The following is a 27,536-nucleotide window of genomic DNA, read 5'->3' as shown; positions in this document are numbered from 1 at the left end:
CACTACATACACTTATATTTATTTCCACATTGCTACACTGGCTATTGGGAGATCTATACCTTTTGATTGGTACACTAACTGTTTCATAGGTGATCGTAGGGAAGTTAGAGGTGGGATTATATATTTTCCCATTCTATTCTATCTGACTCATATTTATGCACTTGTGTCAATTATACTGCACGTTGTGCCCTGCTGTGTTTGCAGCATATTATGATATAGGGCCACTATTTTGTCAGCTATTTAGTTTATGTTATGTTTTTTATTTTATTTTTTATCCTATATATCATATTGGTGGCCACTTATTCTAATTCGATCATTCCGATGTAACCAGGAGGGATATTTCCCTCTTGTATTGTGGTTACCCTTTCCAGTCCTCTAATCTGAAGATGCCAGCAGAGAGGTGTTCTCCGTTTTGCCATCAGTTTCTCCCATTATAAAGATGGCCACTGACGCACGTGCGCATGCGCACCACGATGGGAATCGCTGACCATCGTCTCTGGCGTTCCTTTGTGGCAGAGCGGGATATGACGTCTAGAGGGGTTTGTCTCTCCTCCTGCTCTGCACGCCGGAAGTGCCGGGGATGATGTGTGCGGCGTCCCAGTGTACGGTGGAGCGCATGCGCCGATACGTGTGCGGATTAGTGGCCGCAGCTGGAGACATGCCCTTATATACCACCCCCGTGAAGCACACAAACACGACCCCCCGAGGAAGCCCACGCGAAACGCGCGTCGGGGCCGCCGGACACACACTGGCACCACACTCTTTTGGGTAAGATGGGCAAAATAGTGATGATCGTTACATTTACCGATCTTAGGTGTGATTCGTATTAAGGTCTTGCGGTGAGAGGAGGTATATATTAGTCCTCTAAGAGCACTATGCACTTTATTTTTATATTTATCATGGATTAGCATGCCTCCTTTACACTGTCTATAGTTCCTGCCCTTTCGATACCCATGGTGTTACTTGCAGTGGCTGCTGTCTGCCGTACATGTGCTAGACGTGTCCCTTGTATGTTATGTTTGTCATTATTGTTCTTTACAAGGTTATTTAATAAAATTTGTTATATTTTATTTAGTTTGTTACGTCTGGGTTTTTTGATACTCCGTATTTTCTTTGTAGGATGTATTGTATAGTGGAGTAGTTCCCTGTCATTTCGTATGTCCAGTATAGGGTGTTTCCCTAAAAATAGGCTGTATTGACATGCATCAGTGGCATTTATATTTAGTATGTGCAGTTATGTGAAGGAATCCCTGGAGAAGGGGCATATTCGCCCGTCATCGTCGCCATTGGGAGCGGGGTTCTTTTTTGTGGCCCAGAAGGATAGTTCGCTGAGACCTTGTATAGATTACCGCCTTCTAAATAAGATCACGGTTAAATTTCAGTACCCCTTGCCATTGTTATCTGATTTGTTTGCTCGGATTACGGGGGCTAGTTGGTTCACCAAGATAGATCTTCGTGGTGCGTATGATCTGGTGTGAATCAGGCGAGGAGATGAATGGAAAACTGCATTTAATACGCCCGAGGGTCATTTTGAGTATCTAGTGATGCCATTCGGACTTGCCAATGCTCCATCAGTGTTTCAGTCCTTTATGCATGACATCTTCCGAGAGTACCTGGATAAATTCCTGATTGTGTACTTGGATGACATTTTGATCTTCTCGGATGATTGGGAGTCTCATGTGAAGCAGGTCAGAACAGTTTTTCAGGTCCTGCGTGCTAATTCTTTGTTTGTGAAGGGATCAAAGTGTCTCTTTGGTGTGCAGAAGGTTTCATTTTTGGGGTTCATCTTTTCCCCTTCTACTATCGAGATGGATCCTGTTAAGGTCCAAGCCATCCATGATTGGACTCAGCCGACATCTCTGAAAAGTCTGCAAAAGTTCCTGGGCTTTGCTAATTTTTATCGTCGCTTCATCTGCAATTTTTCTAGTATTGCCAAACCATTGACCGATTTGACCAAGAAGGGTGCTGATTTGGTCAATTGGTATTCTGCTGCTGTGGAAGCTTTTCAGGAGTTGAAGCGTCGTTTTTCTTCTGCCCCTGTGTTGTGTCAACCAGATGTTTCTCTTCCGTTCCAGGTCGAGGTTGATGCTTCTGAGATTGGAGCAGGGGCTGTTTTGTCGCAGAGAGGTTCTGATTGCTCAGTGATGAAACCATGCGCTTTTTTTTCCAGGAAGTTTTCGCCTGCTGAGCGAAATTATGATGTGGGCAACCGAGAGTTGCTGGCCATGAAGTGGGCATTCGAGGAGTGGCGTCATTGGCTTGAAGGAGCTAAGCATCGCGTGGTGGTATTGACTGATCATAAGTAGAGTTGAGCGACCTTGACCTTTTTAGAGTCGAGCCGGGTTTCGCGAAACCCGACTATCTGAAAAGTCGGGTCGAGTGAAATCGGCCGATTATGACGTAAAGTCGGGATCGACCGAAACACGAAACCCAATGCAAGTCAATGGGGCAGCATAGTCGGCAGTGAGTGGGGGCCAGGAAAACACCTAGAGTGCCCATTTTAATGTAAAAACCATCCATTCTTCTTAATGAAGCTTGTCAAGCGTAATTTACCTTATAATAATTGGAAGGCATTTGAAATTGGGGGTCATTTGGCTAAAGTTGTGTGGGGTAGGGCTGGTTCAAGTAATTAGTGGGCCCAGGAAATCTGGACCACGTCACGGCAGTGGAGCAGGGAGAGGTAAGTATTTCAACTTTGCAAGTGCTGTGATCCTGAGCAAGCAGGGGGGGGCCACTTGTTGGCATTGGCACTGGCACAGGGCCCCTCAAAGTACAGCGGTGTGTTTGCACGGCGGGGGCGCCTCCCACCGGCAGCAACACTTTTGCGTACTATGAGAGGCCCTGTGCCAGTGACGTCGCCAACTAGTATTCCTCCCCCCACCTGATGAAGGAACCTGCACTTTCATCTGCACCTTCCTCTTTGTCCCCGTGTAAGGTGGTATGGTATGCGGGAAGAGCAACCTGACTTTCAGCAGGGTCACAATGTTGTTGTGTAGCATGCACGGGGAATGTTGCGTTATGGGTCAATGTACCAGCAGACTCATCTATCACTGGCTGGGCAATGGGCACGATGAAGTGGAAACACAGATATAGGCCCAAAGAATAAAGTGGGCTAAATGCAGTTCAAAATTGGTAACACAGGAATAACCAGGGGGCATTGCAGTGGAGGACAACTGGAATGAGAGGCTGACACAGAGAGTAGGGCCAAATCAGTAAGTAGTCGAAATGCAGTTCAAAATTGGCAACCGTAGTAAACAGGCGGCACAGCTTTGTTCAGTGGAGGAGAACAGCAAGGAGTGGCAGACACCGATAGTAGGCCCCAACCCAACTAGTAGGCCAAATGCAGTCTAACATTAACAACTACTTAACGAGAGCCTGAAAATGGAATTTCAGGACAGGAAACCAGGAGAACAGCAAGGAGTGGCAGACACCGATAGTAGGCCCCAAACCAACTAGTACGCCAAATGCAGTTGTTCCATTTAACCACAATTTAATGAGAGCCTGAAGATAGAAGCTCAGGAAAGGCAACCTGGGGAACACCTTGGAGTGTAACACACCATCTCTCTCCACCCCATACCCATTTTGTAGGCCTAATGCAGTGTACTTTTCTACAACTACTAAACGAGAGTCGGAAGACCGAAGCAATGGCAAGGAAACCTGGGGAACACCTTGGAGTGTAACACACCATCTCTCTCCACCCCATACCCAATTTGTAGGCCTAATGCAGTGTAGTTTCCAAGAACTCCTAAACGAGAGCCGGAAGATCGAAGCTCAGGAAAGGCAACCTGGGGAACACCTTGGAGTGTAACACACCCTCTCTCTACACCCCATACCCAATTTGAAGGCCTAATGCAGCGTAGTTTCCAACAACTACTAAACGAGAGCCGGAAGATCGAAGCTCAGGAAAGGCAACCTGGGGAACACCTTGGAGTGGAACACACCCTCTCTCTACACCCCATACCCAATTTGAAGGCCTAATGCAGTGTAGTTTCCAAGAACTACTAAACGAGAGCCGGAAGATCGAAGCTCAGGAAAGGCAACCTGGGGAACACCTTGGAGTGTAACACACCCTCTCTCTACACCCCATACCCAATTTGAAGGCCTAATGCGGTGTAGTTTCCAAGAACTACTAAACGAGAGCCGGAAGATCGAAGCTCAGGAAAGGCAACCTGGGGAACACCTTGGAGTGGAACACACCATCTCTCTACACCCCATACCCAATTTGAAGGCCTAATGCAGCGTAGTTTCCAACAACTACTAAACGAGAGCCGGAAGATCGAAGCTCAGGAAAGGCAACCTGGGGAACACCTTGGAGTGGAACACACCATCTCTCTACACCCCATACCCAATTTGAAGGCCTAATGCAGCGTAGTTTCCAACAACTACTAAACGAGAGCCGGAAGATCGAAGCTCAGGAAAGGCAACCTGGGGAACACCTTGGAGTGGAACACACCATCTCTCTACACCCCATACCCAATTTGAAGGCCTAATGCAGCGTAGTTTCCAAGAACTACTAAACAAGAGCCGGAAGATCGAAGCTCAGGAAAGGCAACCTGGGGAACACCTTGGAGTGGAACACACCATCTCTCTACACCCCATACCCAATTTGAAGGCCTAATGCAGCGTAGTTTCCAACAACTACTAAACGAGAGCCGGAAGATCGAAGCTCAGGAAAGGCAACCTGGGGAACACCTTGGAGTGTAACACAACGTCTCTCTACACCACGGAAGGGCTGATTCTTAGGAAGGAAGGCTGTTGGAAATAAGCATTGCGCGTCCGAGGGTGATTATATTCTTATTAGGTATATACTCACCCTCGGACGCGCCCTGCTTCTATATTTGGAATGAATGTTTATTTGCAATGTGGTGTTGACTTTCTCTATTATTTTGGTAATTAATGATTTTATTATTTTCATTGTTTTGCATCTTCTCGGCAATAATATAAAGAAGACGCGACAGGACAACACTCGGTGGATGCCATATGTGTGTTTTCAATTGAAAAAACCTTTCAGTTAACTACTTGCAGGAGAAAGTAATTGTAGCTGGTGGCCATTTTTAGTACTGTACCAGATTTTAGTTGTGTGTTTGTTTTTAATGTTAAAATGTCTGCATTTGATATCTCACCAGTATTTTCTTTTTTATAAGCAAAATACTTTTTTTTTATTTTATGATGTTGGTTCAAGGGGTACACGGGCAGCAGTAGACAGGTCAGTGGAGGCCTAGTGGAAGGATGGACCGCAGACAGGCTTCGAAGCCCTAACATAATAAATTGGGCTGCCTGTAGGCAATTTAAAATTGGTTCCAGGGGAACACGGGCAGCAGTAGACAGGTCAGTGGAGGCCTAGAGGAAGGAGGGACCGCAGATGCGCCAATGTTTCCCCCATACCAAATTTGTAGGCCTAATGCAGTGTAGTTTCCAACAACTACTAAACGAGAGCCGGAATATCGAAGCTCAGGAAAGGCAACCTGGGGAACACCTTGGAGTGTAACACACCCTCTCTCTACACCCCATACCCAATTTGAAGGCCTAATGCAGTGTAGTTTCCAAGAACTACTAAATGAGAGCCGGAAGATCGAAGCTCAGGAAAGGCAACCTGGGGAACACCTTGGAGTGTAACACACCCTCTCTCTACACCCCATACAAAATTTGAAGGCCTAATGCAGTGTAGTTTCCAAGATCTACTAAACGAGAGCCGGAAGATCGAAGCTCAGGAAAGGCAACCTGGGGAACACCTTGGAGTGGAACACACCATCTCTCTACACCCCATACCCAATTTGAAGGCCTAATGCAGCGTAGTTTCCAACAACTACTAAACGAGAGCCGGAAGATCGAAGCTCAGGAAAGGCAACCTGGGGAACACCTTGGAGTGGAACACACCATCTCTCTACACCCCATACCCAATTTGAAGGCCTAATGCAGCGTAGTTTCCAACAACTACTAAACGAGAGCCGGAAGATCGAAGCTCAGGAAAGGCAACCTGGGAAACACCTTGGAGTGGAACACACCATCTCTCTACACCCCATACCCAATTTGAAGGCCTAATGCAGCGTAGTTTCCAACAACTACTAAACGAGAGCCGGAAGATCGAAGCTCAGGAAAGGCAACCTGGGGAACACCTTGGAGTGGAACACACCATCTCTCTACACCCCATACCCAATTTGAAGGCCTAATGCAGCGTAGTTTCCAACAACTACTAAACGAGAGCCGGAAGATCGAAGCTCAGGAAAGGCAACCTGGGGAACACCTTGGAGTGTAACACAACGTCTCTCTACACCACGGAAGGGCTGATTCTTAGGAAGGAAGGCTGTTGGAAATAAGCATTGCGCGTCCGAGGGTGATTATATTCTTATTAGGTATATACTCACCCTCGGACGCGCCCTGCTTCTTTATTTGGAATGAATGTTTATTTGCAATGTGGTGTTGACTTTCTCTATTATTTTGGTAATTAAGGATTTTATTATTTTCATTGTTTTGCATCTTCTCGGCAATAATATAAAGAAGACGCGACAGGACAACACTCGGTGGATGCCATATGTGTGTTTTCAATTGAAAAAACCTTTCAGTTAACTACTTGTAGGAGAAAGTAATTGTAGCTGGTGGCCATTTTTAGTACTGTACCAGATTTTAGTTGTGTGTTTGTTTTTAATGTTAAAATATCTGCATTTGATATCTCTCCAGTATTTTCTTTTTTGTAAGCAAAATACTTATTTTTATATTTTCTGATGTTGGTTCCAGGGGTACACGGGCAGCAGTGCCCTGGTCAGTGTAGTAGTAGTTGAAAGAATGGACCGCAGACAGGCATCGAAGGCCTAAAATAAAAAAATTGGGCTGGCTCTAGGCAATTTTAAATTGGTTCCAGGGGTACACGGGCAGCAGTGGTGTGGTCAGTGGAGGCCTAGTGGAAGGAGTCACCGCAGACAGGCATCGAAGGCCTAAAATAATAACACATGGCTGTAGGCAATTTTAAATTGGTTCCAGGGGTACACGGGCAGCAGTGGTGTGGTCAGTGGAGGCCTAGTGGAAGGAGTGACCGCAGACAGGCATCGAAGGCCTAAAATAATAACACATGGCTGTAGGCAATTTTAAATTGGTTCCAGGGGTACACGGGCAGCAGTGGTGTGGTCAGTGGAGGCCTAGTGGAAGGAGTCACCGCAGACAGGCATCGAAGGCCTAAAATAATAACACATGGCTGTAGGCAATTTTAAATTGGTTCCAGGGGTACACGGGCAGCAGTGGTGTGGTCAGTGGAGGCCTAGTGGAAGGAGTCACCGCAGACAGGCATCGAAGGCCTAAAATAATAACACATGGCTGTAGGCAATTTTAAATTGGTTCCAGGGGTACACGGGCAGCAGTGGTGTGGTCAGTGGAGGCCTAGTGGAAGGAGTCACCGCAGACAGGCATCGAAGGCCTAAAATAATAACACATGGCTGTAGGCAATTTTAAATTGGTTCCAGGGGTACACGGGCAGCAGTGGTGTGGTCAGTGGAGGCCTAGTGGAAGGAGTCACCGCAGACAGGCATCGAAGGCCTAAAATAATAACACATGGCTGTAGGCAATTTTAAATTGGTTCCAGGGGTACACGGGCAGCAGTGGTGTGGTCAGTGGAGGCCTAGTGGAAGGAGTCACCGCAGACAGGCATCGAATGCCTAAAATAATAACACATGGCTGTAGGCAATTTTAAATTGGTTCCAGGGGTACACAGGCAGCAGTGGTGTGGTCAGTGGAGGCCTAGTGGAAGGAGTGACCACAGACAGGCATCGAAGGCCTAACATAACAAAAATGTCAATACAATGGTATTGTCAGTGGCAGGCATTGAAGGATGTCAGCGCATAGACTAAACATTGGTGGAGCTGTGAGATAATTTTGCAAGTGGTAGAGCACTGTTTGAGCTGGGGTGGGGGGAAACTGTCTTGTGGCCGGCGGTACAGGCCCAGGGCCCCTCATATTACAACGGTGTGTCTGACGTTGGGTGCGCACCACCACCGCCAGAGACACTTTATTGTACTAGGAGGGACCCAGTGGCAGTGCCGTCGACCAAAAGCGGGCTCACCCACCTCTTCAGACAAACTGCACTCTCACGGGTGCTGTCGCCAAGTGTCGATACCACGGCCCCGTGTGGGGAGTTTGGCCATTTAGTGAGGTGTAAACATGTCGTATGCTGGACAATCAGGTGCTGAAAATTACGAGATTGGAAAAGGCATTCAGAATAGTCCACAGGCAAGACCTTTTCATAGGAAAGCTAGGTGTCAGCCGGGCAAGGTGGGGCAAAAGATTTCGAAATCCAGTTGTGGTTCATTTTAATGAAGGTTAGATCATCTACATTTTGGGTAGCCAGACGAGTCCTTTTTTCTGTTAGTATTGAACCTGCAGCACTGAATACTCTTTCTGATAGGACACTAGCTGCCGGGCAAGCAAGCTCCTGCAATGCATATTCTGCCAATTCTGGCCAGGTGTCTAATTTTGATGCCCAGTAATCAAATGGGAATGACGGTTGAGGGAGAACATCGATAAGGGATGAAAAATAGTTTGTAACCATACTGGACAAATGTTGTCTCCTGTCACTTTGAATTGATGCTGCAGTACCTGTCCTGTCTGCGGTCATAGCAAAATCACTCCACAACCTGGTCAGAAAACCCCTCTGGCCAACGCTACTTCTGATTTCTGCCCCTCTAACTCCTCTGGTCTGCTGGCCCCTGCAGCTCGTGTGAGAACGATCACGGGCGCTGTGTGCAGGGAATGCCAGAAGCAAACGGTCAACAAGAGTTGATTGTTTGGTTGCTAATATTAGTTCCAAGTTCTCATGTGGCATTATATTTTGCAATTTGCCTTTATAGCGAGGATCAAGGAGGCAGGCCAACCAGTAATCGTCATCATTCATCATTTTAGTTATGCGTGTGTCCCTTTTGAGGATACGTAAGGCATAATCCGCCATGTGGGCCAAAGTTCCAGTTCTCAAATCTGCGGTTGTGCTTGGTTGAGGGGCAGTTTCAGGCAAATCCACGTCACTTGTGTCCCTCAAAAAACCAGAACCCGGCCTTGCCGCGCCACCAATTTCCAGTGGCCCCGGAAAAGCTTCCTCATTAAAAATATAATCACCCCCATCATCCTCCTCGTCCTCCTCTTCGCCCGCTACCTCGTCCTGTACACTGCCCTGGCCAGACAATGGCTGACTGTCATCAAGGCTTTCCTCTTCCTCAGCTGCAGACGCCTGATCCTTTATGTGCGTCAAACTTTGCATCAGCAGACGCATTAGGGGGATGCTCATGCTTATTATGGCGTTGTCTGCACTAACCAGCCGTGTGCATTCCTCAAAACACTGAAGGACTTGACACATGTCTTGAATCTTCGACCACTGCACACCTGACAACTCCATGTCTGCCATCCTACTGCCTGCCCGTGTATGTGTATCCTCCCACAAAAACATAACAGCCCGCCTCTGTTCACACAGTCTCTGAAGCATGTGCAGTGTTGAGTTCCACCTTGTTGCAACGTCTATGATTAGGCGATGCTGGGGCAGGTTCAAAGAACGCTGATAGGTCTGCATACGGCTGGAGTGTACGGGCGAACGGCGGATATGTGAGCAAAGTCCACGCACTTTGAGGAGCAGGTCGGATAACCCCGGATAACTTTTCAGGAAGCACTGCACCACCAGGTTTAAGGTGTGAGCCAGGCAAGGAATGTGTTTCAGTTGGGAAAGGGAGATGGCAGCCATGAAATTCCTTCCGTTATCACTCACTACCTTGCCTGCCTCAAGATCTACAGTGCCCAGCCACGACTGCGTTTCTTTCTGCAAGAACTCGGACAGAACGTCCGCGGTGTGTCTGTTGTCGCCCAAACACTTCATAGCCAATACAGCCTGCTGACGTTTGCCAGTAGCTGCCCCATAATGGGAGACCTGGTGTGCAACAGTGGCAGCTGCGGATGGAGTGGTTGTGCGACTGCGGTCTGTGGACGAGCTCTCGCTTCTGCAGGAGGACGAAGAGGAGGAGGAGGGGGTGCGAACGGCTACAGCCAATTGTTTCCTAGACCGTGGGCTAGGCAGAACTGTCCCAAACTTGCTGTCCCCTGTGGACCCTGCATCCACCACATTTAACCAGTGTGCCGTGATGGACACGTAACGTCCCTGGCCATGCCTACTGGTCCATGCATCTGTTGTCAGGTGCACCTTTGTGCTCACAGATTGCCTGAGTGCATGGACGATGCGCTCTTTAACATGCTGGTGGAGGGCTGGGATGGATTTTCTGGAAAAAAAGTGTCGACTGGGTAGCTCGTAGCGTGGTACAGCGTAGTCCATCAGGGCTTTGAAAGCTTCGCTTTCAACTAACCGGTAGGGCATCATCTCTAACAAGATTAGTCTAGCTATGTGTGCGTTCAAACCCTGTGTACGCGGATGCGAGGCTAAGTACTTCCTTTTTCTAACCATAGTCTCATGTAGGGTGAGCTGGACTGGAGAGCTGCAGATCGTGGAACTAGCGGGGGTGCCGGTGGACATGGCAGACTGAGAGACGGTGGGAGATGGTATTGTTGCCACCGGTGCCCTAGATGCAGTGTTTCCTACTACGAAACTGGTGATTCCCTGACCCTGAAGGCTTTGGCCTGGCAAAGAAACCTGCACAGATACTGCAGGTGGTGCGGAAAATGGTGGCCCTACACTGCCGGAAGGGATGTTGCGTTGCTGACTAGCTTCATTGGCCGAGGGTGCTACAACCTTAAGGGACGTTTGGTAGTTAGTCCAGGCTTGCAAATGCATGGTGGTTAAATGTCTATGCATGCAACTTGTATTGAGACTTTTCAGATTCTGTCCTCTGCTTAAGGTAGTTGAACATTTTTGACAGATGACTTTGCGCTGATCAATTGGATGTTGTTTAAAAAAATGCCAGACTGCACTCTTTCTAGCATCGGATACCTTTTCAGGCATTGCAGACTGAGCTTTAACCGGATGGCCACGCTGTCCTCCAACAGGTTTTAGCTTTGCCACGCGTTTTGGGCAAGATACGGGCCCGGCAGATGGAACCTGTTGCGATGTTGATGCCTGCTGCGGCCCCTCCTCCTCCGCTTCAGAACTGCTGCCGCCTGCACCCTGTTCCCCCAATGGCTGCCAATCGGGGTCAAGAACTGGGTCATCTATTACCTCTTCTTGTAGCTCGTGTGCAACTTCGTCTGTGTCACCGTGGCGGTCGGTGGTATAGCGTTCGTGATGGGGCAACATAGTCTCATCAGGGTCTGATTCTTGATCAGCACCCTGCGATGGCAATGTTGTGGTCTGAGTCAAAGGACCAGGATAGTAGTCTGGCTGTGGCTGTGCATCAGTGCACTCCATGTCAGATTCAACTTGTAATGGGCATGGACTGTTAACTGCTTCACTTTCTAAGCCAGGGACGGTATGTGTAAAGAGCTCCATGGAGTAACCCGTTGTGTCGCCTGCTGCATTCTTCTCTGTTGTTGTTTTTGCTGAAGAGGACAAGGAAGCGACTTGTCCCTGACCGTGAACATCCACTAACGACGCGCTGCTTTGACATTTACCAGTTTCACGAGAGGAGGCAAAAGAGCTAGAGGCTGAGTCAGCAAGATAAGCCAAAACTTGCTCTTGCTGCTCCGGCTTTAAAAGCGGTTTTCCTACTCCCAGAAAAGGGAGCGTTCGAGGCCTTGTGTAGCCAGACGACGAACCTGGCTCCACAGCTCCAGACTTAGGTGCAATATTTTTTTTCCCACGACCAGCTGATGCTCCACCACTACCACTACCCTCATTACCAGCTGACAATGAACGCCCCTGGCCACGACCTCTTCCACCAGACTTCCTCATTGTTTTAAAAACATTAACAAACGAACGGTATTTGTTGCTGTCACACAACTTACACGGTGAGCTATAACTTCAGTATGATTTAGCTACCCCTTTACAGGTGGGTGAGACCACAACGAAAATCAGCCACAATGTTACACACTCTGTTGTTGTTGGCAACAAATGAGATGGCACACACGCAGGACTGTCACTGAAGCGCAAATGTAAATATTTATCTCCCACTGATTTGTGTTTGTTTTTTTTAAAAGGGAGACTTCAGAAAAAAAATAAATTATTTTTTACAGAAGAATTTATAAAACAAATAAAATGAAATGATTGTTTCAGGGAGAATTTAGGAAAAAAAAAAAAAAGGCTTTCTATGGCCCACTGAGTGAGAGAGGACGCACACAGGAGTCAGGAGTGGCACACAAGCCCAGAGGCCAATATTTATCTCCCACTGATTGATGTAGTGATTTTTTCAGGTAGATTTTGGAACCCAAATCAAGCTAAAAAAAATAATAGGCTTTCTATGGCCCACAATTGGGGAGAGAGAGAGAGATGGCACACCCAGGAGTCAAGACTGGCACACAAGCAGAAGGGGCAATATGAATCTCCCACAGATTTTTTTTTTTTTTTCAGGGAGACTTGAGAGAAAAAAAAATACCAAAAAAATGATTTTTTTCAGGAATAATTTAGAAACCAAAGAAAATAAAATGATTGTTTCAGGGAGAATTTAGAAAACAAATAAAACAAAAAATAGGCTTTCTAGGGCCCACTGAGTGACAGATGACGCACACAGGAGTCAGGAGTGGCACACAAGCCCAGAGGCCAATATTAATCTCCCACTGATTGATTTAGTGATTTTTTCGGTAGATTTTGGAACCCAAATCAAGCAAAAAAATTAATAGGCTTTCTATGGCCCACAATTGGGGAGAGAGAGAGAGATGGCACACCCAGGAGTCAAGACTGGCACACAAGCAGAAGGGGCAATATGAATCTTCCACAGATTTTTTTTTTTTTTTTTTCAGGGAGACTTGAGAGACAAAAAAATACCAAAAAAATGATTTTTTTCAGGAATAATTTAGAAACCAAAGAAAATAAAATGATTGTTTCAGGGAGAATTTAGAAAACAAATAAAACAAAAAATAGGCTTTCTAGGGCCCACTGAGTGACAGATGACGCACACAGGAGTCAGGAGTGGCACACAAGCCCAGAGGCCAATATTAATCTCCCACTGATTGATTTAGTGATTTTTTTCAGGTAGATTTTGCAACCCAAATCAAGCAAAAAAATTAATAGGCTTTCTATGGCCCACAATTGGGGAGAGAGAGAGAGATGGCACACCCAGGAGTCAAGACTGGCACACAAGCAGAAGGGGCAATATGAATCTCCCACAGATTTTTTTTTTTTTTTTCAGGGAGACTTGAGAGAAAAAAAAATACCAAAAAAATGATTTTTTTCAGGAATAATTTAGAAACCAAAGAAAATAAAATGATTGTTTCAGGGAGAATTTAGAAAACAAATAAAACAAAAAATAGGCTTTCTAGGGCCCACTGAGTGACAGATGACGCACACAGGAGTCAGGAGTGGCACACAAGCCCAGAGGCCAATATTAATCTCCCATTTTTTTTTTTTCCCAGGGAAAATTTATAAACCCAATAAAAAAAATAATAATAAATAGGCTTTCTATGGCCCACTATCTGAGAGAGAGAGATGGCACGCTTAGGACTGGCACACAAGCCCAAAGGCCAATATTAATCTCCCACTGATTGATTGATTGATTTTTTAAGGTAGAATTATGAACCCAAATCAACCAAAAAAATAAATAGGCTTTCTATGGCCCACTATTTGTGAGAGAGATGGCACGCTCAGGACTGGCACACAAGCCCAGAGGCCAATATTAATCTCCCACTTTTTTTTTTTCCAGGGAAAATTTATAAACCCAATAAAAAAAATAATAATAAATAGGCTTTCTATGGCCCACTATCTGAGAGAGAGAGATGGCACGCTTAGGACTGGCACACAAGCCCAAAGGCCAATACTAATCTCCCACTGATTGATTGATTGATTTTTTAAGGTAGAATTATGAACCCAAATCAACCAAAAAAATAAATAGGCTTTCTATGGCCCACTATTTGTGAGAGAGATGGCACGCTCAGGACTGGCACACAAGCCCAGAGGCCAATATTAATCTCCCACTTTTTTTTTTTTTCCAGGGAAAATTTATAAACCCAATAAAATAATAAAAAAATAGGCTTTCTATGGCCCACTATCTGAGAGAGAGAGAGATGGCACGCTTAGGACTGGCACACAAGCCCAAAGGCCAATATTAATCTCCCACTGATTGATTTATTGATTTTTTCAGGTAGAATTTAGAACCCAAATCAAGCAAAAAAATTAATAGGCTTTCTATGGCCCACTGAGTGAGAGATGGCACACACAGGAGTAAGGAGTGGCACACAAGCCCTGAGGCCAATATTTTTCTCCCACTGATTGATGTTGTGATTTTTTCTGGTAGATTTTGGAACCCAAATCAAGCAAAAAAATAAATAGGCTTTCTATGGCCCACTGAGTGAGAGATGACACAGACAGAGATGGCACTCTAGCAGAAATGTCAATCTTAATCTCCCACCAAAAAAAAAAAAAAAAAAAAAAAAGGAACTGTCCTTCAATTACTATCTCCCTGCAGTAATCTCAGCCAGGTATGGCAGGCAGCAATAAGGAGTGGACTGATGCACAAATTAAATAAAAAGTGTGGACAAACAAACAAGATAGCTGTGCAGAAAGGAAGGAACAAGAGGATTTGTGCTTTGAAAAAAGCAGTTGGTTTGCACAGCGGCGTACACACAGCAATGCAGCTATCAGGGAGCCTTCTAGGGCAGCCCAATGAGCTACAGCGCTGAGGAAAAAAAAAAAAAAAAGGAGCTTCCACTGTTCTTGCACACCGAAGGTGGTGTTGGGCAGTGGAAATCGCTACAGCACAAGCGGGTTTGTGGTTAATGGACCCTGCCTAACGCTATCCCTGCTTCTGACGAAGCGGCAGCAACCTCTCCCTAAGCTCAGATCAGCAGCAGTAACATGGCGGTCGGCGGGAACTCCCCTTTATAGCCCCTGTGACGCTGCAGACAGCAAGCCAATCACTGCAATGCCCTTCTCTAAGATGGTGGGGACCAGGACCTATGTCATCACGCTGCCCATACTCTGCGTTTACCTTCATTGGCTGAGAAATGGCGCTTTTCGCGTCATTGAAACGCGACTTTGGCGCGAAAGTCGCGTACCGCATGGCCGACCACGCACAGGGGTCGGATCGGGTTTCATGAAACTCGACTTCGCCAAAAGTCGGCGACTTTTGAAAATGTTCGACCCGTTTCGCTCAACCCTAATCATAAGAACTTGACTTATCTTGAGTCTGCTAAGCGTTTGAATCCTAGACAGGCTCGTTGGTCGCTGTTTTTTGCCCGTTTTGACTTTGTGATTTCGTACCTTCCGGGCTCTAAAAATGTGAAGGCGGATGCTCTGTCTAGGAGTTTTGTGCCCGACTCTCCGGGTTTGTCTGAGCTGGCGGGTATCCTCAAGGAAGGAGTAATTGTGTCTGCCATCTCCCCTGATTTGCGGCGGGTGCTGCAAAAATTTCAGGCTAATAAACCTGATCGTTGTCCAGCGGAGAGACTGTTTGTCCCTGATAGGTGGACGAATAAAGTTATCTCTGAGGTTCATTGTTCGGTGTTGGCTGGTCATCCTGGAATCTTTGGTACCAGAGAGTTGGTGGCTAGATCCTTTTTGGTGGCCGTCTATGTCGCGGGATGTGCGTGTTTTTGTGCAGTCCTGTGGGATTTGTGCTCGGGCTAAGCCCTGCTGTTCTCGTGCCAGTGGGTTGCTTTTGCCCTTGCCGGTCCCGAAGAGGCCTTGGACACATATCTCTATGGATTTTATTTCTGATCTTCCCATTTCTCAAAAGATGTCAGTCATTTGGGTGGTCTGTGATCGCTTTTCTAAGATGGTCCATCTGGTACCCTTGTCTAAATTGCCTTCCTCCTCTGATTTGGTGCCATTGTTCTTCCAGCATGTGGTTCGTTTACATGGCATTCCAGAGAATATCGTTTCTGACAGAGGTTCCCAGTTTGTTTCAAGGTTTTGGCGAGCCTTTTGTGGTAGGATGGGCATTGACTTGACTTTTTCCTCGGCTTTCCATCCTCAGACTAATGGCCAGACCGAACGAACCAATCAGACCTTGGAAATAGTGTTGAGCATTCCGATACCGCAAGTATCGGGTATCGGCCGATATTTGCGGTATCGGAATTCCGATACCGAATTCCGATACTTCCCGCGTATCGGATACCGGAATCGGAAGTTCCCAGAATTCAAACAGAACGCAGCAGCCAATGAGGAATGATTGGAAGTGTGGGCACATCCTGTTTAGCATGGTGGGCATGTAAGTACTGGCAAGGCTGTGATTAGCTGCTGAAATGATGTCACTCTGCACTATAAAAAACGCTGCCGCCATTTTGCGCTCACTCTGCTGTGATTTCAGTTAGGGACAGGACGCTGTGTTCTAACTGAGGGCCAGTTGAGCTAGCTAATTGCTTTATTTTCCTTTCCAAAGGCTAATTTAGCAAAACGCTGTGTGTTCTTCACTGTTCACCTTGCTCTTGCCTTGCAGCGCTGTTTTAACAGCGTTCTGCAAGGTCTCTGTGTGTGTGTGTGTGTGTGCAGCTCACTCTGTAGTCTGTGTGCAGCCATATACCCGGTTGTATTCAGCTCAGGGGGGGTTCACACTGCCTCACACAGTTGTCCTTTCTTGCTCATAGTGCAGCCTGCTGCACATTTTTTCTCAAATTTCCTATTAGTGTTTTTCCACCCGTCTCCAGCTAAATTGTGGAAAAACACTACATAGGATAACCTAGAGGGGGGTTTTTGGGCCTTGCAGCGCCGTTTACGGCTGTCTGCACGGTCTCCGTGTGAGCCCAGCTCGCCCTGTAGTCTGTGTGCAGCCATAGCCGGTTGGATTCAGCTCAGGGTTCGTTACTGGCTCATACCTTGAGAAAAATTTTCCTTTCTTTCAAATAGTGCAGCCTGTTTAAAAATTTTAAAAAAAATTCCCTATTAGTGTTTTTCCACCCGTCTCCAGCTAAATAGTGGAAAAACACTACATAGGATAACCTAGAAGGGGGTTTTTGGGCCTTGCAGCGCCGTTTACGGCTGTCTGCACGGTCTCCGTGTGATCCCAGCTCGCCCTGTAGTCTGTGTGCAGCCATAGCCGGTTGGATTCAGCTCAGGGTTCGTTACTGGCTCATACCTTGAGAAAAATTTTCCTTTCTTTCAAATAGTGCAGCCTGTTTAAAAATTTAAAAAAAAATTCCCTATTAGTGTTTTTCCACCCGTCTCCAGCTAAATTGTGGAAAAACACTACATAGGATAACCTAGAGGGGGGTTTTTGGGCCTTGCAGCGCCGCTTACGGCTGTCTGCACGGTCTCCGTGTGAGCCCAGCTCGCCCTGTAGTCTGTGTGCAGCCATAGCCGGTTGGATTCAGCTCAGGGTTCGTTACTGGCTCATACCTTGAGAAAAATTTTCCTTTTTTTCAAATAGTGCAGCCTGTTTAAAAATTTAAAAAAAAATTCCCTATTAGTGTTTTTCCACCCGTCTCCAGCTAAATAGTGGAAAAACACTACATAGGATAACCTAGAGGGGGGTTTATTGGGCCTTGCAGCGCCGTTTACGGCTGTCTGCACGGTCTCTGTGTGAGCGCAGCTCGCCCTGTAGTCTGTGTGCAGCTATAGCCGGTTGGATTCAGCTCAGGGTGCGTTACTGCCTCATACCTTGAAAAACAATTTCCTTTTTTTCAAATAGTGCAGCCTGTTTAAAATTTTTAAAAAAAAATTCCTATTAGTGTCTTTCCACCCGTCTCCAGCTAAATAGTGGAAAAACACTACATAGGATAACCTAGAGGAGGGTTTTTTGGCCTTGCAGCGCCGTTTACGGCTGTCTGCACGGTCTCTGTGTGAGCGCAGCTCGCCCTGTAGTCTGTGTGCAGCCATAGCCGGTTGGATTCAGCTCAGGGTGCGTTACTGCCTCATACCTTGAAAAACAATTTCCTTTTTTTCAAATAGTGCAGCCTGTTTAAAATTTTAAAAAAAAAATTCCTATTAGTGTCTTTCCACCCGTCTCCAGCTAAATAGTGGAAAAACACTACATAGGATAACCTAGAGGAGGGTTTTTTGGCCTTGCAGCGCCGTTTACGGCTGTCTGCACGGTCTCCGTGTGATTTAAACTAGCTCTGTAGCCCGATCTGCACAAAAAAAAAAGTAAAGTTCACTAAACACAACTTAACACTTGTGTAGGCCACATTTGAAAAATAATAAAGTTTAGTCCACACTTTACAACATTAGTGTTTCTTACACCTGTTAGAAGGAGCATTTCAGGAATAAGCACGCTAAGGCCTTAGTACTTTTCTGCTTATCTTTATCTGTCAACCAAGATGAAGAGGGCAGGGAGTAAGGCACGTGGGCGTGGGCGCGGAGCAGGGAGAGGAGCAGGGAGAGGACGTGGTGATTCTGTGCCTGCTGCGGGCGCCGGTGACTCGTCGTCACTCAGTTTCAGCAGGGAACAGTCCTTCATGCGCAGCTTTGTCGGAGAGCGCCGTGCACCGCTGCTGCGTGAAGACCAAATTGAAGCCGTTGTCGGGTGGATGGCAGCTAACGCCTCGGCATCGACTTCAGTTAGTGCCACATCCTCTCAGGCACAGAGCACTGGAGAGCAGCCATCTGTCTCTTCACCACCTGCCAAATTGGCCAGGCAGTCAGAGAGCCCAGGACAGGAGCCGTCTCTACTTCTGTTCTCTGAATCTCTTGGCTTGGAAACAGGGGGCCAGCCAAGCAGCATTGGAGAAATGGAAGAAGAGGCAGTGTGCAGTGATGCCCAACAGCTTTTTCTCTCTGACTCTGAAGAGGCAGGTGGGCCAGTTCCTCCGGTGACCACAGCGCAGTACGCATCTGATGATGAAACTCAGGTGCCGCTTTCTGATGCGTACTGTGCTGCCGAGACTACCCAGGAGGAGCAGTTGGTGGCAGAGGGTAGTGGAGATGATGAGGTCCTTGACCCATCGTGGCGTGAGGAACAGGAAGGTGGTGGGAGCAGCTCTGAGGAAGAGCTTCCCTTTACGGGCCAAAGAGGGAGAGGGAGGGGGAAGACTGCGGAGCCTGTAGCCTCCACTTTGGCACCCGTTAGGAGCCTGTCTCTTTCCAAAGCCAAAAAGGGCGCTCCCAAGACTTGCAGTGCCTGGTCCTTTTTTGACACAGTTGCAGATGACATTTGTTTTGTCAAATGCAAGCTGTGTCATCAGAAAGTAAAAAGAGGTAAAAGTGTCAGCAACCTCAATACCACAAATATGTGGAAACATGTGCGGACCAGGCACGCGGTGGAGTTGCAGAAACACAGTGAAGACGTAGGCCAACCAACAGCGGCAGCTACCACCTCTTCATCTCGTGTTGCCTCTTCCTCCACTGTTGTCCAGAGACCTAGTGTAATTCCACCCACAGCACCACCTTCCCAGTCATCCTCACACTCCCAGTCTACTCTACAGCCATCGGTAGTACAGGCATGGGAGAAAAGGCGGGCATTCTCGGCCAACCACCCCCGAGCACAGGCTCTGAATGCAGGCATTGCCAAACTGTTGTCCCTGGAAATGCTCTCGTTCAGGCTGGTGGAGACTGACAGCTTCCGTGACTTGATGGCATTGGCAGTCCCACAGTACAAGGTGCCCAGCCGCTTTTACTTCAGCAGGCAGGCTGTCCCTGCCCTGCACAGGCATGTTGAGGCAAACATAAAACATGCGCTACTGAACGCCGTCAGTAGCAAGGTCCACCTCACCACCGATGCGTGGACCAGTCAGCATGGACAGGGGCGATATGTTTCCCTCACTGCCCATTGGGTTAATGTTGTTGAGCCAGGTACAGATCGTGCGAGTGGCGCAGGACGTGTCCTGCCCACTCCAAGGATTGCAGGAATCCAGTCTGTACGCATCGACTCCTCCTCTAACACCAGTTCCTCAGATTCCTCTCTGCAGGATCCGTCACAGTCCACCTCCACATGGACCCGTGAACGTTTACCTATGACCGACATGAGCACAGCCGTGGCCAAACGTCAGCAGGCCGTCTTGAAACTAGTTTCATTGGGGCATCGAAGCCACACAGCGCAGGAGCTCTGGAATGCCATCAAGCAGGAGAGCGATGTGTGGTTACTGCCAGCGAATCTCCAGCCAGGCATGGTAGTGTGTGACAATGGCCGAAATCTGGTGGCAGCTTTGGCCCTTGGCAACCTCACTCACATCCCATGTCTGGCACATGTGCTCAATTTGGTTGTGCAGAGTTTTCTGAGGGACTATCCGGATCTTGATGCCCTGCTGCACAAGGTCCGCCTAGAGTGTGCTCACTTGCGGCGTTCCAGCTTGGCCAGATCCCGCATTGCTGCTCTGCAGCGCCGATTCCGCCTTCCGGAACACCGCATCATATGTGACCTACCTACCCGGTGGAATTCCACGTTACATATGTTGGAGCGGTTGTGTGAGCAGCAGCAAGCAGTTATGGAGTACCAGCTGCATCAGGCGCAAAGAAGTCGCAGTCAGCGCCGATCAGACTTCACAACCACAGAGTGGGCCACTATGAAGGACGTCTGCCAGGTTTTGCGTCCTTTTGATTATTCCACGCGGATGGCAAGTGCAGATGATGCACTAGTCAGCATGACTGTCCCCCTTATCTGCCTGCTTCAGCAAACTTTGCAAGGGTTAAGGGATGATGTTGTGGAAGAGGTGGAGGATGAGGAGTCACCTTTTCCATCAGCTTCTGGAGAGTCAGCGCCACGTGGTTCCTCACAAAGGGGTACGCAGGGGCCAATTTGTGAGGAGGATGAGGAGGAGTCAATGGAGGAGGAAGAGCTCCGTCCAGAGGAGGGAGCGACACAATTGTCCAGTGGTCAGTGTGTACAGCGAGGGTGGGGTGATGACGAGCGGGCAGAGATCATGTCTCAAGCAGGGGACAGCGTTTCTGGGCCAGTTGGCATTCTGCAGCACATGGTGGATTTCATGCTGCAGTGCCTGAGAAACGACCGCCACATCGACCACATTCTCAACATGCCTGATAATTGGGTGTTCACCCTCCTCGATCCTCGCTACCGGGACAACGTCCAAAACCTCATCCCTGCGTTGACCCGGGAGCGTAAATTGCGGGAGTACCACGACACACTGGTGAATTCCATCATCTTCTCCTGTCCAACTGAGAGGAGTGCTGCTAGTGCTTTACAAAGCAGCTCAGTGCGTCGAGGCAGTGGGGGAGGCTCTGCCCAAAGAGGGAGCAGAAGCAGTGCCTCTGCCCAAGGCAAGCCCAGTATGGCACAACTCTGGCACACTTTTGTGTGCCCGCCCCAAATGTCTACACCATCACCGGTGGCTCCAGTCAGCAGGAGGCAACGGTTCCGTCAGATGGTGACAGACTACATGGCTTGCCCTCTTACTGTACTCCCAGACGACTCTTCCCCGTTCAAGTTTTGGGTCTCTAAGCTGGATACATGGCCAGAGCTAAGCCAGTATGCATTGGAGGTGCTGGCTTGCCCTGCGGCTAGTGTCTTATCGGAACGTGTCTTTAGTGCCGCAGGTGGTGTACTAACAGACCGTCGCATGCGACTATCCTCCGATAACGTTGACCGGCTTACTTTCCTGAAAATGAACCAGGCCTGGATCTCGCAGGAATCTGCCACTCCTCTGCCTGATTAAGTAATTGGGTGTCATCCAGGTCTCCTGCTGTGTTCATCTTTCTACCACCTGAACTGCTATTCCTGGGCTCCAACACCGCCAGTTGCGGCTCAGAAGTGCAGGCCGCACAGTAAAAACATACGACCCAGTGTTATTGGGTTTCAGTAACGTCAGCTGATCCCCAGCTGTGTAGCCGGCAATGTGTCCTGCGACCGCCACGCTGGCACAACAACCTAAATGTAAGGGAACCTGTCCCCCCCCCCCCCCCGTCGTTTGTTACTGAAAGAGCCATCTTGTGCAGCAGTAATGCTGCACAAGGAAAAGGTAGCTCTTTTTTTTTAGCTCCTTGCACACGCAGAACTTAACACTTATAAAATGTGTTCACTGATACCGTTATACTGTCCCGGAGCTGGGACTTTCCTTCGCAATGTGACGCAGCACAGCCGTCATTCCTACCCCCTTGGTGCCATGCGCTGCCTCCTCAGCGTTGTTTTAAGCTGTCACGGAGCCTGCGCTGTTCTGTTATCCCTTGGGCATGCCCTATTTGCGCTGCCTGTCTTCTGACATAATTTGGTGTCAGGCTGGCTGCGCCTGTGCGGCCGCGCTGCCCAAGATCCTGCCTCGCTGTGTCTTCTGATTGAGTCACACTGCGGGCCTGGGATCCATGGCCATGCGCAGTGCATATCTTCCCCTCGGGCTCTCGCTCATTTCCCTCCGCCTTCTTTAGACTGTGCGCCGTCAGCTGATCCCTAATAGCATGCCACGGCCGTGACACCGCACAGTCTGAAGAAGAGGGAAGGAGGGGAGTGAGAGTCGAGGATATGCACTGTGCATGTCCATGGTTCCAAGGCCCGCAGTGGGATTACGTTGGACGAGACTGCGAGGTGGGATCTGGAGCAGCGTGGACGCACAGGCAGTAACAGCCTGACACCAAATTATGTCAGAAGACAGGCAGCGCTAATTGGGCATGGCCAAGGGCTAACAGAAGAGCGCAGGCTCTGTGACAGCTTAAAACAACGCTGAGGAGGCAGCGCACGGCACCAAGGGGATAGGAATGTCAGCTGTGCTGTGTCCCATTACGAAGGAAATTCGCACCTCCGGGACGGTTTAACGGTATAAGGGGACACATTTTTAGTGTTTACTTCGGTGTTTGCAAGGAGCATAATTAAAAGAACCACCTTTTCCTTTTGCATCGTTAGTGCTGCACAAGATGGCTCTTTCAGCTACAAACGTCTTGGGGGGGGTTAAAGGTTCCCTTTCAACTTGCTCCAATCAGGTTTCGGCCTACACTCTGTTCCTCTGCTCCTCCTGCTGTCCCTGGGCTCTAACACCGCCAGTTGGTGCCTGGAAGTGCTGTGTGCACAGTCAACAGTCGCTCCTCTGTTATTGGGGTTCAGTAACGTCAGCTGATCCCCAGCTGTGTGTGCGGCAATACCTCCAATCTGCTCCTCCTGCTGTCCCTGGGCTCTAACACCGCCAGTTGGTGCCTGGAAGTGCTGTGTGCACAGTCAACAGTCGCTCCTCTGTTATTGGGGTTCAGTAACGTCAGCTGATCCCCAGCTGTGTGTGCGGCAATACCTCCAATCTGCTCCTCCTGCTGTCCCTGGGCTCTAACACCGCCAGTTGGTGTCTGGAAGTGCTGTGTGCACAGTCAACAGTCGCTCCTCTGTTATTGGGGTTCAGTAACGTCAGCTGATCCCCAGCTGTGTATCCGGCAACGTGTCATGCGACCGCCACGCTGGCACAACTAAAATGTAAGGGGACCTGTCCCCCCCCCTAGGCGTTTGTTACTGAAAGAGCCACCATGTGCAGCACTAATACTGCACAAGGGAAAGGTCGCTCTTGAAATTATGCTCCTTGCAAACGCTGAACTACACACTCATGTAATGTGTCCCCTCACACCGTCCAACCGTCCCGGAGGTGGGACTTTCCTTTGTAATGTGACGCAGCACAGCCGTCATTGCTACCCCCTTGGCACCGTGCGCTGCCTCCTTAGCGTTGTTTGATTCCGTCATGGACCCTGCGCTGTTATGTTATCCCTTGGCCATGCACAGTTTGCGCTGCCCGTCCTCTGACATCATTTGTTGTCGTCCTGGCTGCGCCTGTGCGTCCACGCTGCCCGAAATCACACCTCGCAGTGTCGTCTAATGTGATCCCACAGTGGGCCTGGTATCCATGGCCATGCGCAGTGCATATACTAGCCTCTCACTCCCCTTCTTCATGCTTCTTCAGACTAGGCGGCGTCAGCTGATCCCTAATAGCATGCCACGGCCGTGACGCCGCACAGTCTGAAGAAGCAGGAAGGAGGTGAGTGAGAGGCGATGATATGCACTGCGCATGCCCATGGATCCCTGGCCAGCAGTGGGACTACATTAGATGACACTGCAAGGTTGGATCTAGGGCAGCTTGGACGCACAGGCACTGCCAGCCTGACACCTACATGATGTCAGAAGACGGGCACCGCTAACTGTGCATGGCCAAGGGATAACATTACAGCGCGGGCTCCGTGACAGAACCAAACAACGTTGAGGAGGTGGCGCCCGGCACCAAGGGGGTTGGAATGACGGCTGTGCTGTGTCACATTACAAAGGAAAGTCCCACTTCCGGGATGGTTTGACGGTGTGAGGGGACACATTATATGAGTGTGTACTTCAGCGTTTGCAAGAAGCATAATTTTCGGAGCCACCATTTTCCATGTGCAGTATTACTGCTGTACAAGATGGCTCTTTCAGCAACAAATGCCTGGGGGGGGGGGGGGGGTTAAAGGTTCCCTTTCAACTTGCTCCACTGCAGGCTTCGGCCTACACTCTGCTCCTCTTTGATTCCCTGGGTTTCAACACTGTCAGTTGCCACCTGGAAGTGTTGTCTACACAGAAAAAACACTAGGTGATGTGTCAGTGGGGTTCAGCACCGCCAGCTGTTCCCCTGCTGTGTAGTCGGCAACGTGTCCAGCACAAGCCACGCTGGCACAACAGAACAAAAGCTGCCACCAGTGCAGGCTTCGGCCTACACTCTGTTCCTCTCCTCCTCCTGCTGACCCTGGGCTCAAACACCGCTAGTTTTTGCCCGGAAGTGCTAGCTGCACAGAGAAAAACACCAGCCAATGTGTTAGTGGGGTTCAGCACCGCCAGCTGTTCCCCTGCTGTGTAGCCGGCAACGTGACCTGCAAACGCCACGCAGGCACATGAACTGAAATTAAAGGGAACCTGGCCCCACCCCCCCAGGTGTTTCTATGTATAACAGCCACCTAGTACAGCAGTACTGCTGCATTTGTACAAGGTGGCTGACTTTTTCTCCTTGCCCACGTGGAACTCAACACGTACAAAATGTGTCTCATTGAGTCCATTCCACTGTCCTTGAGGTGTGACTTTCCTTTCTAATGATACGCAGCACCCCCCTTGGTAGCGTTTCCCGTCTTTTGTCATCATGGTTAGCTGGCTGCGCCTGTGCATCCGCCCTGCTAGAAACAACGCCCCTCGTTGTCATATTTATTTTGTCAGCGAGGGTGTGGTTTATGGGCACGAGCAGTGCATATGTTCGCCTGTCTTAACTCATCTCCTTCCGCCTTCTTCAGACTGTGCGTCCTCCTGGCCGTGGTAGGCGATAAGGGATCAGCTGAGGCCGCCCAGTCTGAAGCAGGTGTAAGGACATGTGTGAGCGGCAAACCTATTTACTGCACAAGGCCACGAATCCCAGCCACGCAGTGTGATTTTTTGAAAACACACTGTGGGTCTGGGATTCATGTCCATCGCTAACCGCAACGGCCGACATGAAATGAGGTCAGAAGACAGGAAGCGCTCACAGCGCATGGCCAAGGGATCACAATAGCGCAGACTCCTGTACAGCAAATAACAACACTCAGGAATCTGCGCCCAGTACCTAGGTGCAAATTTTGACACCTGTGCTGCGTCTCCTTAAAAAGACAAGTCACGCCTCCACAACTGTTTGACAGTATAATGGGCTAAATAGTGTACGTGTTTTATTCAGCGTGTGCAAGGAGCAAAATTAAGAGAGCAACCTTTGACTTGTGCATCATTAATGCAGTTCAAGGTGTGGCTCTTGTACCTTGCAACACCTGAGGGGGGGTTAAAGGTAACCTTTGAAATTGGTTCAACTAGGCTTCGGCCTACACTCTGCTCCTCTCCTCCTCCTGCTGACCCTGGGCTCTAACACCGCCAGTTTTTGCCCGGACATGCGATCTGCACAGAGAAAAACACCAGTCAATGTGTCAGTGGGGATCAGCAACGCCAGCTGTTCCCCTGCTGTGTAGCTTGCATCGTGTCCAGCACAAGCCACGCTGGCACAACCGACCAAAAGCTGCCAACAGTGCAGGCTTCGGCCTACACATTGCTCCTCTCCTCCTCCTGCTGACCCTGGGCTCTAACACCGCCAGTTTTTGCCCGGACATGCGAGCTGCACAGAGAAAAACGCCAGTCAATGTGTCAGTGGGGTTCAGCAACGCCAGCTGTTCCCCTGCTGTGTAGCTTGCATCGTGTCCAGCACAAGCCACGCTGGCACAACTGACCAAAAGCTGCCACCAGTGCAGGCTTCGGCCTACACATTGCTCCTCTCCTCCTCCTGCTGACCCTGGGCTCTAACACCGCCAGTTTTTGCCCGGACATGCGAGCTGCACAGAGAAAAACACCAGTCAATGTGTCAGTGGGGTTCAGCAACGCCAGCTGTTCCCCTGCTGTGTAGCTTGCAACGTGACCTGCAAATGCCACGCAGGCACATGAACTGAAATTGAAGGGAGCCTGCCCCCCACCCCCAGGTGTTTCTATGTATAACAGCCACCTTGTACAGCAGTACTGCTGCATTTGTACAAGGTGGCTGACTTTTTCTCCTTGCCCACGTGGAACTCAACACGTACAAAATGTGTCTCATTGAGACCATTCCACTGTCCCTGAGGTGTGACTTTCCTTTCTAATGATACGCAGCACCACCCTTGTTAGCGCTGCCCGTCTTTTGACATCATTGGTTAGCTGGCTGCGCCTGTGCGTCTGCCCTGCTCGAAACAACGCCCCTCGGTGTCTTATTTTTTTGGACAGCGAGGGTGTGATTGATGGGCATGTGCAGTGCATATGTTTGCCTGTGTTCACTCATCTCCTTCCGCCTTCTTCAGACTGGGTGTCCTCATGGCCGCGGCAGGCGATAAGGGATCAGATGAGGTCGCCCAGTCTGAAGCTGGTGTAAGGACATGTGTGAGTGTCAAACATATTTACTGCACAAGGCCACGAATCCCAGCCACGCAGTGTGATTTTTTGAAAACACACTGTGGGTCTGGGATTCATGTCCATCGCTAACCGCAACGGCCGACATGAAATGAGGTCAGAAGACAGGAAGCGCTCACAGCGCATGACCAAGGGATCACAATAGCGCAGACTCCTGTACAGCAAATAACAACGCTCAGGAATCTGCGCCCAGCAGCTAGGTGTAAATTTTGACACCTGTGCTGCATCTCCTTTATAAGACAAGTCACGCCTCCACTACTGTTTGACAGTATAGTGGGCTAAATAGTGTACGTGTTTTATTCAGCGTGTGCAAGGAGCAAATTAAATAGAGCAACCTTTTACTTGTGCAGCATTAATGCTGCACAAGGTGTGGCACTTGTACCTTGCAACACCTGAGGGGGGGTTAAAGGTAACCTTTGAAATTGGTTCAACTAGGCTTCGGCCTACACTCTGCTCCTCTCCTGCTGACCCTGGGCTCAAACACCGCTAGTTTTTGCCCGGAACTGCTAGCTGCACAGAGAAAAACACCAGCCAATGTGTTAGTGGGGTTCAGCACCGCCAGCTGTTCCCCTGCTGTGTAGCCGACATCGTGTCCAGCACAAGCCACGCTGGCACAACCGACCAAAAGCTGCCACCAGTGCAGGCTTCGGCCTACACTCTGCTCCTCTCCTCCTCCTGCTGACCCTGGGCTCAAACACCGCCAGTTTCTGCCCGGACATGCTAGCTGCACAGAGAAAAACACCCACCATTGTGTCAGTGGGGTTCAGCACCGCCAGCTGTTCC

The sequence above is a fragment of the Ranitomeya imitator genome, chromosome 4 (assembly GCF_032444005.1).
Source record: "Ranitomeya imitator isolate aRanImi1 chromosome 4, aRanImi1.pri, whole genome shotgun sequence".
NCBI lineage: Eukaryota > Metazoa > Chordata > Amphibia > Anura > Dendrobatidae > Ranitomeya > Ranitomeya imitator.
The sequence above is the reverse complement of the archived record's forward strand: the minus strand, read 5'-3'. Positions refer to the sequence as shown.